The sequence below is a fragment of the Lolium rigidum genome, chromosome 4, assembly GCF_022539505.1.
Source record: "Lolium rigidum isolate FL_2022 chromosome 4, APGP_CSIRO_Lrig_0.1, whole genome shotgun sequence".
In the NCBI taxonomy this organism is placed as follows: domain Eukaryota; kingdom Viridiplantae; phylum Streptophyta; class Magnoliopsida; order Poales; family Poaceae; genus Lolium; species Lolium rigidum.
In genome coordinates, this window is record NC_061511.1 from 181,707,397 (window position 1) to 181,725,812 (window position 18,416).

The window sequence follows — 18,416 nt, forward strand, 5'->3', positions numbered from 1 at the left end:
CTAACAATATGCATGCTCCAACCATTAAGGTGGTAGATCTCTCTTACTTCGGACAAGACGGACATGCATAGCAACTCACATGATATTCAACAAAGTATAGTTGATGGCGTCTCCGAAGCATGGTTATCGCACAACAAGCAACTTAATAAGAGATAAAGTGCATAAGTACATATTCAATACCACAATAGTTTTTAAGCTATTTGTCCCATGAGCTATATATTGCAAAGGTGAATGATGGAATTTTAAACGTAGCACTCAAGCAATTTACTTTGGAATGGCGGATAAATACCATGTAGTAGGTAGATATGGTGGACACAAATGGCATAGTGGTTGGCTCAAGTATTTTGGATGCATGAGAAGTATTCCCTCTCGATACAAGGTTTAGGCTAGCAAGGTTATTTGAAACAAACACAAGGATGAACGAGTACAGCAAAACTCACATAAAAGACATATTGTAAACATTATAAGACTCCATACCGTCTTCCTTGTTGTTCAAAACTCAATACTAGATATTATCTAGACTCTAGAGAAACTGAATATGCAAACCAAATTAGCAAGCTCTAAGTATTTATTCATTAATGGGTGCAAAGTATATGATGCAAGAGCTTAAACATGAGCACAACAATTGCCAAGTATCAAATTATCCAAGACATTTTAGAGTTACTACATGTAGCATTTTCCAATTCCAACCATTTAACAATTTAACGAAGAAGAAACTTCGCCATGAATACTATGAGTAGAGCCTAAGGACATATTTGTCCATATGCTACAGCGGAGCGTGTCTCTCTCCCATAAAGTGAATGCTAGGATCCATTTTATTCAAACAAAACAAAAAACAAAAACAAATCGACGCTCCAAGCAAAGTACATAAGATGTGACGGAATAAAAATATAGTTTCAGGGGAGGAACTCGATAATGTTGTCGATGAAGAAGGGGATGCCTTGGGAATCCCCAAGCTTAGACGCTTGAGTCTTCTTATAATATGCAGGGGTGAACCACCGGGGCATCCCCAAGCTTAGATCTTTCACTCTCCTTGATCATATTGCATCATACTCCTCTCTTGATCCTTGAAAACTTCCTCCACACCAAACTCGAAACAACTCATTAGTGGGTTAGTGCACAATAAAAATTAACATGTTCAGAGGTGACACAATCATTCTTAACACTTCTGGACATTGCATAAAGCTACTTGGACATTAATGGATCAAAGAAATTCATCCAACATAGCAAAAGAGGCAATGCAAAATAAAAGGCAGAATCTGTCAAAACAGAACAGTCCGTAAAGATGGATTTTATTAGGCCACCAGACTTGCTCAAATAAAAATGCTCAAATTGAATGAAAGTTGCGTACATATCTGAGGATCATGCACGTAAATTGGCTTAATTTTCTGAGCTACCTACAGGGAGGTAGACCCAGATTCGTAACAGCAAAGAAATCTGGAACTGCGCAGTAATCCAAATCTAGTACTTACTTTTACTATCAAAGACTTTACTTGGCACAACAAAACATAAAACTCAGATAAGGAGAGGTTGCTACAGTAGTAAACAACTTCCAAGACACAAATATAAAACAAAGTACTGTAGCAAAATAACACATGGGTTCTTTCCCAAGAAGTTCTTTCTTTATAGCCATTAAGATGGGCTCAGCAGTTTTAATGATGCACTCGCAAGAAATAGTAGTTGAAGCAAAAGAGAGCATCAAGAGGCAAATTCAAAACAAATTTAAGTCTAACATGCTTCCTATGCATAGGAGTTTTGTAAATAAACAAGTTCATGAAGAGCAAAGTAACAAGCATAGGAAGATAAAACAAGTGTAGCTTCAAAAATTTCAGCACATAGAGGGGTGTTTTAGTAACATGAAAATTTCTACAACCATATTTTCCTCTCTCATAATAATTTTCAGTAGCATCATGAGCAAACTCAACAATGTAACTATCACATAAAGCATTCTTATCATGAGTCTCATGCATAAAATTATTACTCTCCACATAAGCATAATCAATTTTATTAGTTGTAGTGGGAGCAAATTCAACAAAGTGGCTATCATCATATATAGGAGGCATATTGTAATCATAAAAGAAAATTTTCTCCTCAATGCTTGGGGGACTAAAAAGATCATGCTCATCGAGCCAGCTTCCCCAAGCTTAGAATTTTCCATAGCATTAGCAACAATGGTGTTCAAAGCATCCATAGTGATAACATTCCCATTAGCATGCATATAAAGTTCCATGGGTTTTTTAATTCTCTCTTCAAACACATCATGTCCTAATTCAAGATAAAGTTCATAAATATCTCTCATATTTTTGTTGTTTTCCATTATGCTTAACTAGTGAAATAAAAACATGCATGATATTAAGTAAAGTAAAACAAGTAACTAATTTTTTTGTGTTTTTGATATAGCAAACAAGATAGCAAATAAAGTGAAACTAGCAACTAATTTTTTTGTAATTTGATATAATGCAGCAAACAAAGTAGTAAATAAAATAAAGCAAGACAAAAACAAAGTAAAGAGATTGGGAAGTGGAGACTCCCCTTGCAGCGTGTCTTGATCTCCCCGGCAACGGCGCCAGAAAATATGCTTGATGGCGTGTATTTCACACGTTCGTTGGGCAACCCCAAGAGGAAGGTATGATGCGCACAAGCAGCAAGTTTTCCCTCGGAAAGAAACCAAGGTTTATCGAACCAGGAGGAGCCAAGAAGCACGTTGAAGGTTGATGGCGGCGGGATGTAGTGCGGCGCAACACCGTGGATTCCGGCGCCAACGTGGAACCCGCACAACACAACCAAAGTACTTTGCCCCAACGAAACAGATGAGGTTGTCAATCTCACCGGCTTGCTGTAACAAAGGATTAACCGTATTGTGTGGAAGATGATTGTTTGCAAAAACAAGTAAAAACAAGTATTGCGAGCAGATTTGTATTTCAAGTATTAAAGAATGGACCGGGGTCCACGAGCTCACTAGAGGTGTCTCTCCCATAAGATAAAAGCATGTTGGGTGAACAAATTACAGTCGGGCAATTGACAAATAGAGAGGGCATAACAATGCACATACATGGCATGATAAGTATAGTGAGATTTAATTGGGCATTACGACAAAGTACATAGACCGCCATCCAACCGCATCTATGCCTAAAAAGTCCACCTTCGAAGTTATCGTCCGAACCCCTTCCAGTATTAAGTTGCAAAGCAACAGTACAATTGCATTAAGTATGGTGCGTAATGTAATCAACAACTACATCCTCGGACATAGCGCCAATGTTTTATCCCTAGTGGCAACAAGACAACACAACCTTAGAACTTTCGTCACTCGTCCCGGTGTCAATGCAGGCATGAACCCACTATCGAGCATAAATACTCCCTCTTGGAGTTAAGAGCAAAAACTTGGCCAGAGCCTCTACTAGTAACGGAGAGCATGCAAGATCATAAACAACACATATGCAATAACTTGATAATTAACATAACATGGTATTCTCTATCCATCGGATCCCGAACACAACATAGAGTATTACAGATAGATGATCTTGATCATGTTAGGCAGCTCACAAGATCGAACAATGAAGCACAATGAGGAGAAGACAACCATCTAGCTACTGCTATGGACCCATAGTCCAGGGGTGAACTACTCACTCATCACTCCGGAGGCGACCATGGCGGTGTAGAGTCCTCCGGGAGATGAATCCCCTCTCCGGCAGGGTGCCGGAGGAGATCTCCGTAATCCCCCGAGATGGGATCGGCGGCGGCGGCGTCTCGCAAGGTTTTCCGTATCGTGGTTTTTCGCATCGGGGTTTCGCGACGGAGGCTTTAAGTAGGCGGAAGGGCAGAGTCGGGGGGCTGACGAGGGGCCCACACCACAGGGCGGCGCGGCCCCCCCTAGGCCGCGCCGCCTTGTGGTTTGGCCACCTCGTGGCCCCACTTCGTATGCTCTTCGGTCTTCTGGAAGGTTCGTGGCAAAATAGGCCCTTGTGTCTTCGTTTCGTCCAATTCCGAGAATATTTCGTTACTAGGATTTCGAAACCAAAAACAGCAGAAAACAAGAATCGGCACTTCGGCATCTTGTTAATAGGTTAGTTCCAGAAAATGCACGAATATGACATAAAGTGTGCATAAAACATGTAGGTATCATCAATAATATGGCATAGAACATAAGAAATTATCGATACGTCGGAGACGTATCAACTTCCTTGAAGCCTTTGTCAGTTCTCACTCCGCTCTGGATCAAGCCGCACATCTTCTCCAACACGAAGCTGGACATGAAAGGAAGTCATTTCATGGTGGCATTCCTTTCCTGCCCGGTCATCAAGGCCCTCTCCACTTCCCTGCGGTTCTTGTTCTTCTTAGAGGTGGTCAGCCTAGCCGCCACCTCTGCCGCTACCTGAGCCACCAGGTCAGACACAGGCACAGTGGTGACCTTGGACTCATACGGGCTGCGAATCGGGAACTTGGGAAGGGATCTGAGAGTCCCCAACGCAGACAAGCGCCTGGCTAAAGTCATCACAGAAAGAGTCCTACACACATCGTAGTACGACCTAAATCAGACAAGCAGTTCATTGCAACTGTGAATAGCACAAACCCTTGCAAGATCATGGCAGGTCAGCACATTTTGGACTAACCACTTCTACAAGAACAAACCCTAGGCAAGATCATGGCAGGTGAGCACATTTTGGACTAACCCCTGCTACAAGAACAAACCCTAGGCAAGATCATGACAGTAGCATACATAAATGTCGAATCCTAGCTAGATCATGATAGCTCACTGCAATCCGAACTAACCCCTGCTACAAGACCAAACCCTAGGCAAGATCTGACAACTCCTAACCTAGATCTAAACATCACCGCGGTACGGGAATAAGGGATGGCTTACAGTCATGGCCGGAGGTGAAAATTCGCTGGACCAGGAGGTAGCCCAGATGTACTCGCCGCCGCCGCCGCTGCAATCGTCGCCGACCGGAGATGCGTGCGCCTCTTACATGCTTGCCGATGGGAGGAGGAGCTCGAAATTTGGGGAAGACAATGGAGGAGGGGTAGAAATAGGCCATGGCGAGCGGCGGGAGGTGACGGAATCCTTCCCCCCCCCCTTTTCGCTTTTTGCCGATGCGCGCCGCAGCTCCTGCCATCTCCATTCTCGTCTTCGCCCGTGCGCCGAATATTCTACTTTGCATCAGCTGGCGTGAAGATTTGCCTGCACCGCTGGAAAGCTGAACCGGACGTTCCTCCAGGGTTTGGCCCGACACTACTTTGAAAACCGGTTCCTGCAACAACAAGCTCGGCCCAGGCAACCAAACGGATCGAAAATAACTGACCCGGTGCGAGCTAAAGGGATGCAGCCTACCAAACGCGCCAAGAGAGACGGTGGTGATGTGCATGTTGCTGAGATAAAAGGCGTGATGGTGCTTGATGTGTCATCGTCTCTTGTTTCTCGTCTGCACACGTAATCAATCCTCCTCCTGTTCGGAATATGTCTGTACGTATCGTTCCTTCTTCCAAAATACGCCAATATAACTGTTTGGTAAAAAAGAAAATAGACAGAATCATATCCTTCCTCCTCCATCCATATATAGATGTATTATCTCCTTCTAAAAATAGGTGTCTCACTTTTTGTATCCAAATACATATATATCTAGATGCATTTTAGTTTAAGATACATCGATATCTACATAAAGTTGAGACATGTACTTTTAAAGGGATCGAGAGGATGTGGTTTATTTCAATTTTGTTGTATTTAGAGTTTTAGACACTAAATAGCACTTAGATATATTTAAACTTAGATAAATCTTATGTGGACGAGTTAGCATCCAAGTGAAACTCAAAAGAGTAATCCCCACTTAAGAGCATCTCCAGCCGCGTCCCCCAAAGCGTCCCCCAAAGGGATTTGGGGCGCGCCGGACAAAAAAACCGTTCCAGCCGCGTCCCCCAAAGCCCATTTTTGTCCCGCGCGTCCCCATACGGTGTCCGGCGCCCCGAGCCCGTCCCCGTCCCACAGGGGACGCACCGGGCACGCCGTACACAACGAAAAGCGAGGCGGGGAGTGGCGGGGCCGACCCGTCAGCGGCACAGTTAATTTTAACCTAATCGTCGCCTACCTCGCGACGGAAGTTATTCGCGCGCAGTGACACACGACGGCATCTTTTCCTTAATGGCGACGGAGGGGCAGGCGAGACGTCTCGTCGGTGCCGCGTAGCCTCCACGCGTCGCCGGCGTTCGCACGCCACCGCCCGTTCCCGCGCGATCTTCCCGCCTCTTCTCGCCTGTTCCCGCGCTTTCTTCCCGACGTCTGCGTCTATAAAAGGTCTCCCGGCTCAACGGTAGCCACCACACCCCACCGGCAACAAACACAGCCCTCGTCGCTCCACCGCCGTCTCCTCCACCACCAGTAGCAATGGCGAACCGCCCCGGCGCTGGCCACTTCCCTCCACCGCCGTCCCCTCCACTTGCAGTCCCGGAAACGCAGGTCGACACCGACCCCTCAGCAGCGGCCCGGGAAGAGCGATGGCGTGCACACCGTCAGCAGCGGCGGGAGGCAATGCAGCAGCAGGCCCGCCGGCCAGCGGGAGGCGGCGCAGCGGCGGATCTGGCGGCGTTCCGCGCCCATGGCCCCGCTGCCGGCGAGGCCGCGGCGGCAGCAGCGTGGCAGGAGCAGCGAGGACGCCACCGTTGCGGCGTCCGACGCCTCGACGAGACAGGAGGCGCGACGGTGCCGGCACGGGCGGAGATGGAGCAGCGGTGGGCTGACGAGCGCCGCCGCCAGCTCGCCGAGCGGGATGCGCTCGTACCGAGATCGGCGGGAGTCGATCGAGCGCCGGCGGCGGGAGTCGATCGAGCGCCGGCGGCGGGAGTCGATCGAGCACCAGCGGCAGCTGGCGGCGGAGGAGCGTCATCAGCGGGAGGCGGCGCTGAAGGCGATCTGGGGGAGGCGGGCGGACGAGTTGGCGGCGGAGGACGCCGTGTTGGCGGCGGCGATGATGGAGGCGCCAACAGATGTGGAGGAGGAGGCGCCAATGGAGGAGGAGAAGGCCGAGGCGGAGGAGACCGAGGTGGAGGACGACGACGACGACGAGTTCGAGTGGTCCGACGACGACGGGCCGCACCCGGACGAGACGGCCGATCAGCAACGCGCGCTCGTCGAGTCCTTCGAGTCGGAGAAGAAGCTCCAGGACGACGCCCGTGCCCGCGAAGAGGCGCAGATTCGTCGCGCCGTCGAGCTCTCCCTCCAGGCGGCCCAACAGGGGAGGGCGGAGGAGGAGGACGCGCGGCGGGAGCGGCACCGTCTGGCCACCGCCGAACGCAAGGAGAGGAGGCGCGCGCGGGAGGAGCTGCGGCGTAGGGGAGGCGACGACGGGCGGGGCCGTCGAACGCACCGCCGGGCGGTCAGTAGTGTAGGTTTAGATGAAATCTAGCCGTTTTCATTCAAACTTTGTAATATATAATCAAAATTGAATGAAAACCTTTATTTTTGTGCACCAATATTCATGTGGAGGAGGCGTTTGGGGGACGCGGCTGGGGAGCGACGTCCCCCAAAGACGACACGAACAAAACACGTCCCCCAAACGCTCAATCCGGCACGGTTTGGGGGACGCTTTGGGGGACGCGACTGGAGATGCTCTAATGCTAGCGTTTCACAGCGAGATCATCACAAGTTCAGAGATCAAATATAGAACAGCCATGGAGTAAACAAAAGCAACACGGTCCATCCAACAACACTCCTTCGGAAGCTGGTTGCGAGATGATCATCCAAGTATCACGGGCGACTGACATCATCTCAGGGATCATCTTCGCGCATCTCGTTGGAGTTATTCTGGCCACCCTCCAGACGAGGAATAGCAGCGGCGGGGGAAGATGTACCAACAGCATCTGCATCCACGGCCACTTGCCACAGAACTTCGACAGCCCTACCTGATCTGCAGAATTGTTTAAACCTGTCAAATAATTTATGAAAATAACCGAGTAACAAACTACATCTTTGTGCGTATTAATTAGCTTTTCTTCGAAGCAAGATCTATTGAGAAGTTTTCAAATTGCCCAGCATATTGACATTTTGTGTTTACCAACCCAGTTTCTGCGGACCGTATTATCTTTTGTAGCTACGTGATTGTACCAGAACCACACCTAGATCTTTAAAGGGATTCCTGCTTTTCACAAATGTTTTGAATGATCAGTCAATACCATTGCTGCAAAGGTGCTTATACATTGACTTTACACTAAACTGTCCATTTTTTGATATCTTCCAAATTGGCTGGTCTTTCTCAGAGGTGAGAACAATGGTGCGTAGCAGTCTGTGCAAACCCCTCATTTGCTCTTGTAAATTCACAGGGAGACGTGTTCTGAAAGTGAAACGCCAGCCATTTCTGGCAGCCTTAGAATAAGATGTTGCTCATTACAAATATCAAAAGGTCAGGGAATTTGGCTTTCAAAGGTGTGAAACCACACAAAGCTTGTTCTACTTTCCTCACCCACCTGCATATTTCTCCCACACAGGTACTATGAAACATGTCTGACCACAAAGCAGAGTCTATAGGTTTAGGTTTTGCACTGAAGAGACAAGAATTCATGAGATATTTCCACCACATAAATCCCCTTTATCATTCTCCAACTTTCACCACCATTTGCCATTAAGTTTATTGTATTGAACTTAGTGAGTTTTTTTTCATACCCATCCCACCTTTCTCGCTAGGCTTGTACAATAACTACGCGGTAGCTGTGACTGACGAGGAGCTCTTATCATTTCGAGCCTCTCTCGGTCGCGGTAGCTGTGAGATCAAGCGGCGAGTTTCATGCGTCGGCCACCGTCGTACTCGCAGTCTCGCCCCGCCGAGACTGCCGGCTGAAGGCGACGGCAGGTGTCGTCGTCCTCGTGCCCGTCAGCGTCATGAGCTCGACCCAGCTGCAACTGCACGCCCAGCTGCTTTCTCTCCAATCTTAGGATATCTTTAACAGGGCCACGTAAATAGATGCGGAGCGACTGTTTGCGACAACGCGGTCGAAAAAATGCGTCTAGAACCAGGCCCAGCGGTCCGACGTATAGTAACCGGGCTATCTGTGTAGACGCAAACGCGGCCTAAATATGCGTCTTGTCTGGGCGGATGTTTTGTCGGGCCTGCCTCGTAGGGAACCTGGCTTGCTTCGTCTTCTCAGCAGCGCCAGCATTGGCGATGAGTCGTCGCTTCGGCAGTCTGCGCCACGTTAATGGCGATGCTTCGCCTGTCGAGCGGCCGTTGTAATATCCCAGGTATTGGTGTTACAAAAATAGAGGAAACAGATGTGTGCATTGCATTCATGCATAGAAAATCTGGGGAATTTTCGCGCTTTAAAGTAAAACAGTCACAGTAACTGAAGTTTCACTTGATCTTGGTGGAATTGAAGTAGCTCATCAAGTCAAGCGCTATAAACCTCAATGTGACTTTGTTAAAACCTTGTTTTGGGTAGAGATGATTTGATCTAAGGGGTTAGATCAAATAGAACTAATAATCAACACAACACCACTTTACTCAATGATCAATTGCTTGATCTTATAAAAGATTCTAATGTGGTAATCCTTGTCATAACATATGCACACCAATTCAATTGCAAATCAAGTAACAATAAAATGGAGAAGCCATTCTTGACTTATCTTCTCCATGTCTTAAACTTAACTTGATCCTACCATGAACCTCATGGTATTCATTCTATTTTAATCTTGGAAACAGGACAAGAGGAATCAATTCTAGAAGTATATATCCTTCTCTATTCCATATTGTTATACATCAAACCTAGAGAGGTGAGAGTTCTATAATGATTATTAGAGAAGCAATAACAAACTTTGAGCTAAACCTTGGATATACATCCAAGTATTCAAACCTCATCTCAAGAACACAACCTTGGGATATTATTCAAGACATTCCCAATTGAGAGAGACTATTCATAACAATTCTAGTTTTATCTATTTAAGAATAAAAGACAACCATTGAACTAGAGTATTAGGAGTACACCATAACCTAGAATAAGCTATTCTTATATAAGAGAGCTCAAGCTATGGTGTTACACTCAAGTTAGTTGAGGCAACACTTGAATTTGAGGAAGAGAACTATCCATATACCAGATGATTATATCATCATTGTTTAAGTAGAACTATAAGTTATTATCTCAGGTATTCTCCTGGGATAGAAATTATTGAGGTAACCATATCCATTCATGATAGGATAAGAAAGAAACTCTATTTAGTTGATCAGGACAATACTTAACCTTTGGAATGAGAAACCTAAGTCTTGAGAGATAACTTGGGAAGCCAAACCTTGCTCATTATAAGTTGAGTAATGAGCATAAACCCTAAGGACATGAGGTAATGTTATTAAGAACAAATGGATCATGTTTAAACCATGATCATGCTCTTAAGGTATGTGTGGATAAGTTAAATCCTAATAGGAATAGTAGATGTTATTCACTACATGAAATCATATGGAGATAACTAGAAAGCAAACCTAGGCTTATATCCCAACCTTAACTTGTGGATCACTTGGTGATCATAAGTAGAAACCTATCACATCTATATTCCATTTATTCCTCAATTAAAGAACCTAAGAAAACCTTTAGAGTAAAACTCTATACTTTATATGGTGAGAAACCATCCATCCATATGACCAAAGTTAACTATAAAAAGAACTATAACCAATGTAGTTACTTTAATGATAAATTGAGGATAATAATATAAGTTAATTGGTAGAAGATAAAACCAATTCTCAAATCCTTAGTAATTAGGGAAGCACATAAAATATGAAGCAAGTAACCATATTACCATGGTTAGGGGAGATTAAGCCCTAGCAAATGCAATATGAGGTCATTCCAATTCCATAAACCAGAGTTATATCTCAACCCTAGTTTATGTATCACTATGGTGATCATAATATAAAACCAGGCCATAATTGAGATCCAAACCAATAGCCATTAGGTGAATATGATGAGAATCCTAGAATTGTTCACTAGTTAAAGCTTATGCTTAAATATGGAACTTAAGAATAATCTAGTGCTAAACTCTATAATTAAAACCATAGGTGGTGATCAACCACTTATCATTATAAACAAGACCAAACCATGCTGGGAGTAATGTCTACTCCAGGCCATTCAAAAGGTGTTATTAAATCTAATCCAGTACCACCTTTGCAATATGGTTATAATCAAATCTACAAAACCTTAACAAGCAAGTGCTCACATAAAATTATGTGCAAGTGACAACATTCCCAAATAAGAGGTCAAATCCTTAGACACATTTTAGTACATGAAATCATGTCATTAAAGCCACCTTCTTATTTGCAATCCAATAATAAATATTACCATGAGATTGTTTCTTGCAAAATAAAACCAAATGAAAATCTACATGTCATTAAACCGTAAAACAATCAACAAGAATATAATTTGAATATCTCCAGAGACAATATTCAAATTTATGTCTACATGGATAATTAAGTCCAAATACCAATAGTAGTTAAGAAAACAATGTTGTTGTACATATTAAATTTGTCAATTCACAACAACAATCTTTAAGTGCCTGGAATGAATATTACTTGAATTCAATCAATCAAATTTATAAAATATGATTGAATTCAAAACGATTAAATTAACAAAATAGAAAATTAAAAAAACTGAAATAAAAGAAGGAAGAGAAACGAGCTCACCGGTCGTAACCCATGAAAAAGCCCAAAAGCAGCTCCGAGCTGCCCAACACCATCACCACCCCGTAGCCCACCTCAGCCCAATTACCTGTTGTTCCAAAATATCTGAGGAGGTCATCCTCATCTCTTTCCTCGCGCATGGAGGCAGCAGGCGCCGTGATCGTCTTCGCAGACCGCTATCGACCCCTCTCGTCCGAGGGTGACGAGGCATACCCCGGAACCCTATAAATACCCTAGACGAAGACCTAGCAACGTTTTCTTCTTCCTCCGTTCGATTCCCTCTCACACCAAACCCCGGCCGCACCGGTGAATTCAATTGCCGCGATGGAAGCCTCCCCGAGCCGGACAAGCACACCGGCTTCATCACCGTCCTCGACAAGGTCAGCCCATGCAAGGAATTAAGCCGCCGTGCCCTAAATCGACGCCGTCGACTTCATCCTCTCCGACGGCCGGCGCCATGAATTCCGGCGACACCGGCTCCCATTGACCTCGCCGACTGATACGTCTCCAACGTATCGATAATTTCTTGTGTTCCATGCCACATTATTGATGTTATCTACATGTTTTATGCACACTTTATGTCATATTCGTGCATTTTCTGGAACTAACCTATTAACAAGATGCCGAGTGCCGCTCTCGTTTTCCGCTGTTTTTGGTTTCGGAAATCCTAGTAACGAAATATTCTCGAATCGGACGAAATCAACGCCAAAGTTCCTATTTTCATCGGAAGCATCCGTAACACCCGGGAAGGACCGTGAGGGGGGCCACGTGGCCACCAAACCCTAGGGCCGGCGCGCCGCAGGGGGGCCGCGCCGCCCTATGGTGTGGCCCCCCGTCAGCCCTCCCGCGCCGCCTCTTCGCCTATATAAAGCCCCCGGATCAGAAAACCCGATACCAATTGACGAAACCCACGTAAACCTCGCCGCAGCCGCCGCCATCGCGAAGCCAAGATCCGGGGGACAGGATCTCTCCGTCCCGCACCCCGCCGGAGCGGGGAAGTGCCCCCGAAGGCTTCTCCATCGACACCGCTGCCATCTCCACCGCCATCTTCATCACCGCCGCTGCTCCCATGAGGAGGGAGTAGTTCTCCATCGAGGCTCGGGCTGTACCGGTAGCTATGTGGTTCATCTCTCTCCTATGTGTGTCAATACAATAATCTCATGAGCTGCCTTACATGATTGAGATTCATATGATGATGCTTGTAATCTAGATGTCATTATGCTAGTCAAGTGAGTTTTACTTATGTGATCTCCGTGAGACTCCTCGTCCCACGTGTGTAAAGGTGACAAGTGTGTGCACCGTGTGGGTCTCTTAGGCTAGATTTCACAGTAATACTTACTCATTGAATGGCATAGTGAGGTGCTTATTTATATCTCTTTATGATTGCAGCATGTTTGTATCACTATCTATCTATGTGCTACTCTAGTGATGTGTTATTAAAGTAGTTTATTCCTCCCGCATGTGTGCAAAGGTGACAGATGCGTGCACCGTGTTAGTACTTGGTTTATGCTATGATCATGATCTCTTGTAGATTATGGAGTTAACTATTGCTATGATAATATTGATGTGATCTATTCCTCCTACATATGCATGAAGGTGACAAAGTGTGCATGCTATGCTAGTACTTGGTTTAGTAGCGTTGATCTATCTTACACTAAAGGTTACTTAAACATGAGCATTATTGTGGAGCTTGTTAACTCCGGCATTGAGGGTTCGTGTAATCCTACGCAATGTGTTCATCATCCAACAAAAGTGTAGAGTATGCATTTATCTATTCTGTTATGTGATCGATGTTGAGAGTGTCCACTAGTGAAAGTCTATTCCCTAGGCCTTGTTCCTAAATACCGCCGAGTTACTACCGCTTGTTTACTACCGCTGCTTACTACCGCTGATTACTACGCTTGTTTATCGTTTTACCGCGTTACTACGCGCAATACCACCACCATCAACTACACGCCAAGCACTTTTCTCGGCACCGTTGCTACCGCTCATACTTATTTATACCACCCGTATTTCACTATCTCTTCGCCGAACTAGTGCACCTATTTGGTGTGTTGGGGACACAAGAGACTTCTTGCTTTGTGGTTGCAGTGGTTGCATGAGAGGGATATCTTTGACCTCTTCCTCCCCGAGTTCGATAAACCTTGGGTATCCACTTAAGGGAAACTTGCCGCTGTTCTACAAACCTCTCGCTCTTGGAGGCCCAACACTGTCTACAGGAATAGGAGGGGGAACGTAGACATCAAGCACTTTTCCGGCGCCGTTGCCGGGGAGGAAAGGTAAAAGGCTCTCATACTACGGTCTCGTGTAAAGTATTTTTCTCGGCGCCGTCGTGTGTGTGCTCAAAGCTATTTCCTTTAGATCCCGCAATTGCATCTTTTTGTTTCTTGTTTACACTAGTTTGGCATAATGGACAAGAATGAGCTTCTTATTCTATTTCCTGATTTAAAACATGGATTGTTTGATGCGAAAATTAAAAAACCTATGAAATCTTCTTTGCATGCCGGTAGTAATATTAGTATGAACGCTTTGAACACCATTGTTGATAATGATATAGAAAGTTCTAAGCTTGGGGAAGCTGGTTTTCATGATATTTTTAGTCCCCCAAGCATTGAGGAGAAAATTTTCTTTGATGATACTTTGCCTCCTATTTCTGATGATTATAATGATAGTGGTCTTTTGGTGCCACTTACTGCTGAGAGTAAATTTTGTTGTGATTATACTATGCCTCCTACACTTGATGAGAATAATAATGATAGCTACTTTGTTGAATTTGCTCCCGCTATTACTAATAAAATTGATTATGCTTATGTGGAGAGTAATAATTTTATGCATGAGACTCATGATAAGAATGCTTTATGTGATAGTTATATTGTTGAGTTTGCTCATGATGCTACTGAAAGTTATTATGAGAGAGGAAAATATGGTTGTAGAAATTTTCATGTTACTAAAATGCCTCTCTATGTGCTGAAATTTTTGAAGCTATACTTGTTTTATCTTCCTATGCTTGTTACTTTGCTCCTCATGAACTTGTTTATTTACAAGATTCCTATGCATAGGAAGCATGTTAGACTTAAATGTGTTTTGAATTTGCCTCTTGATGCTCTCTTTTGCTTCACATACTATCTCTTGCGAGTGCATCATTAAAACTGCCGAGCCCATCTTAATGGCTATAAAGAAAAGAACTTCTTGGGAGATAACCCATGTGTTATTTTGCTACAGTACTTTGTTTTATATTTGTGTCTTGGAAGTTGTTTACTACTGTAGCAACCTCTCCTTATCTTAGTTTTGTGTTTTGTTGTGCCAAGTAAAGTCTTTGATAGAAAAGTAAGTACTAGATTTGGATTACTGCGCAGTTCCAGATTTCTTTGCTGTCACGAATCTGAGCCCACTGCCCTGCAGGAAGCTCAGAAAATTATGCCAATTTACGTGCATGATCCTCAGATATGTACGCAACTTTCATTCAATTTGAGCATTTTCATTTGAGCAAGTCTGGTGGCCTAATAAAATCCATCTTTACGGACTGTTCTGTTTTGACAGATTCTGCCTTTTATTTCGCATTGCCTCTTTTGCTATGTTGGATGAATTTCTTTGATCCATTAATGTCCAGTAGCTTTATGCAATGTCCAGAAGTGTTAAGAATGATTGTGTCACCTCTGAACATGTCAATTTTTATTGTCCACTAACCCTCTAATGAGTTGTTTCGAGTTTGGTGTGGAGGAAGTTTTCAAGGGTCAAGAGAGGAGGATGATATACTATGATCAAGGAGAGTGAAAGCTCTAAGCTTGGGGATGCACCCGGTGGTTCACCCCTGCATATATCAAGAAGACTCAAGCGTCTAAGCTTGGGGATGCCCAAGGCATCCCCTTCTTCATCGACAACATTATCAGTGTTCCTCCCCCGAAACTATATTTTTATTCCGTCACATCTTATGTGCTTTACTTGGAGCGTCTCGTTGTTTGCTTTTGTTTTTGTTTTTGTTTGAATAAATTGGATTACATCATGCTTGTGTTGGAGAGAGACACGCTCCGCTGGTTCATATGAACACATGTGTTCTTAGCTCATAATATTCATGGCGAAGTTTCCTCTTCGTTAAATTGTTATATGGTTGGAATTGGAAAATGATACATGTAGTAATTGCTATAATGTCTTGGGTAATGTGATACTTGGCAATTGTTGTGCTCATGTTTAAGCTCTTGCATCATATACTTTGCACCTATTAGTGAAGAATACATAGAGCATGCTAAAATTTGGTTTGCATAATTGGTCTCTCTAAGGTCTAGATAATTTCTAGTAAGGTGTTTGAACAACAAGGAAGACGATGTATAGTCTTATAATACTTGTAATATGTCTTTTATGTGAGTTTTGTTGTACTAGTTCATCCTTGTGTTTGCCTCAAACAACCTTGCTAGCCTAAACCTTGTATCGAGAGGGAATACTTCTCATGCATCCAAATACTTGAGCCAACACTATGCCATTTGTGTCCACCATACCTACCTACTACATGGTATTTCTCCGCCATTCCAAAGTAAATTGCTTGAGTGCTACCTTTAAACAATTCAAAATTTATTACCTCTTATTTGTGTCAATGTTTTATAGCTCATGAGGAAGTATGTGGTGTTTATCTTTCAATCTTGTTGGGCAACTTTCACCAATGGACTAGTGGCTTCATCCGCTTATCCAATAATTTTGCAAAAAGAGCCGGCAATGGGATTCCCGATCCCAAATTAACAAACTAAAAATAGACACTCCTCCATGGTATGTGATTGTTGGACGGCACCCGAAGGATTCTGGTTAGCCATGGCTTGTGTAAGCAAAGGTTGGGAGGAGTGTCATCATAATAAAACTAAAATAAAAAGGTACTCCTTCATGGTATGAGATTGTTGGCAGTGCACCCGAGGATTCGGTTAGCCATGGTTTGTGAAAGAAAGGTTGGAAGGAGTGCCATCCAAAAATAAAATAAAATGGGAGCCGCTCTTTGAAGGTTTGTCCGGCAAGGGGGTTAGAGTACCCGCTACCATTCGTTGACAACAACAAACACCTCTCAAAACTTTACTTTTATGCTCTCTTTATGTTTTCAAAATCAAAGCTCTAGCACAAATATAGCAATCGATGCTTTTCCTCTATGAGGACCATTCTTTTACTTTTATTGTTGAGTCAGCTTCACCTATTTCTCTCCACCTCAAGAAGCAAACACTTGTGTGAACTCGTGCATTGATTCTTACATATTTGCATATTGCATTTGTTATATTGCTTTGCATTGACAATTATCCATGAGATATACATGTTATAAGTTGAAAGCAACCGCTGAAACTTAATCTTCTTTTGTGTTGCTTCAATACCTTTACTTTGAATTATTGCTTTATGAGTTAACTCTTATGCAAGACTTATTGATGCTTGTCTTGAAGTGCTATTCATGAAAAGTCTTTGCTTTATGATTCACTTGTTTACTCATGTCATACACATTGTTTTGATCGCCGCATTCTCTACATATGCTTTACAAATAGTATGATCAAGTTTATGATGGCATGTCACTCCGTAAATTATCTTTGTTATCGTTTTACCTCGCTCGGGACGAGCAGTAACTAAGCTTGGGGATGCTGATACGTCTCCAACGTATCGATAATTTCTTGTGTTCCATGCCACATTATTGATGTTATCTACATGTTTTATGCACACTTTATGTCATATTCGTGCATTTTCTGGAACTAACCTATTAACAAGATGCCGAAGTGCCGCTCTCGTTTTCTCGCTGTTTTTGGTTTCAGTAAATCCTAGTAACGAAATATTCTCTGAATCGGACGAAATCAACGCCAAAGTTCCTATTTTCATCGGAAGCATCCGGAACACCCGGAAGGACCGGAGGGGGCCACAGGGCCACCAAACCCTAGGCCGGCGCGGCCGCAGGGGGGCCGCGCCGCCCTATGGTGTGGCCCCCCGTCAGCCCCTCCCGCGCCGCCTCTTCGCCTATATAAAGCCCCCGGATCGAAAACCCGATACCAATTGACGAAACCCACGTAAACCCGCCGCAGCCGCCGCCATCGCGAAGCCAAGATCCGGGGGACAGGATCTCCGTCCCAGCACCCCGCCGGAGCGGGGAAGTGCCCCCGAAGGCTTCTCCATCGACACCGCTGCCATCTCCACCGCCATCTTCATCACCGCCGCTGCTCCCATGAGGAGGGAGTAGTTCTCCATCGAGGCTCGGGCTGTACCGGTAGCTATGTGGTTCATCTCTCTCCTATGTGTGTCAATACAATAATCTCATGAGCTGCCTTACATGATTGAGATTCATATGATGATGCTTGTAATCTAGATGTCATTATGCTAGTCAAGTGAGTTTTACTTATGTGATCTCCGTGAGACTCCTCGTCCCACGTGTGTAAAGGTGACAAGTGTGTGCACCGTGTGGGTCTCTTAGGCTAGATTTCACAGTAATACTTACTCATTGAATGGCATAGTGAGGTGCTTATTTATATCTCTTTATGATTGCAAGCATGTTTGTATCACTACTTATCTATGTGCTACTCTAGTGATGTGTTATTAAAGTAGTTTATTCCTCCCCGCATGTGTGTAAAGGTGACAAGTACGTGCACCGTGTTAGTACTTGGTTTATGCTATGATCATGATCTCTTGTAGATTATGGAGTTAACTATTGCTATGATAATATTGATGTGATCTATTCCTCCTACATATGCATGAAGGTGACAAGTGTGCATGCTATGCTAGTACTTGGTTTAGTAGCGTTGATCTATCTTACACTAAAGGTTACTTAAACAT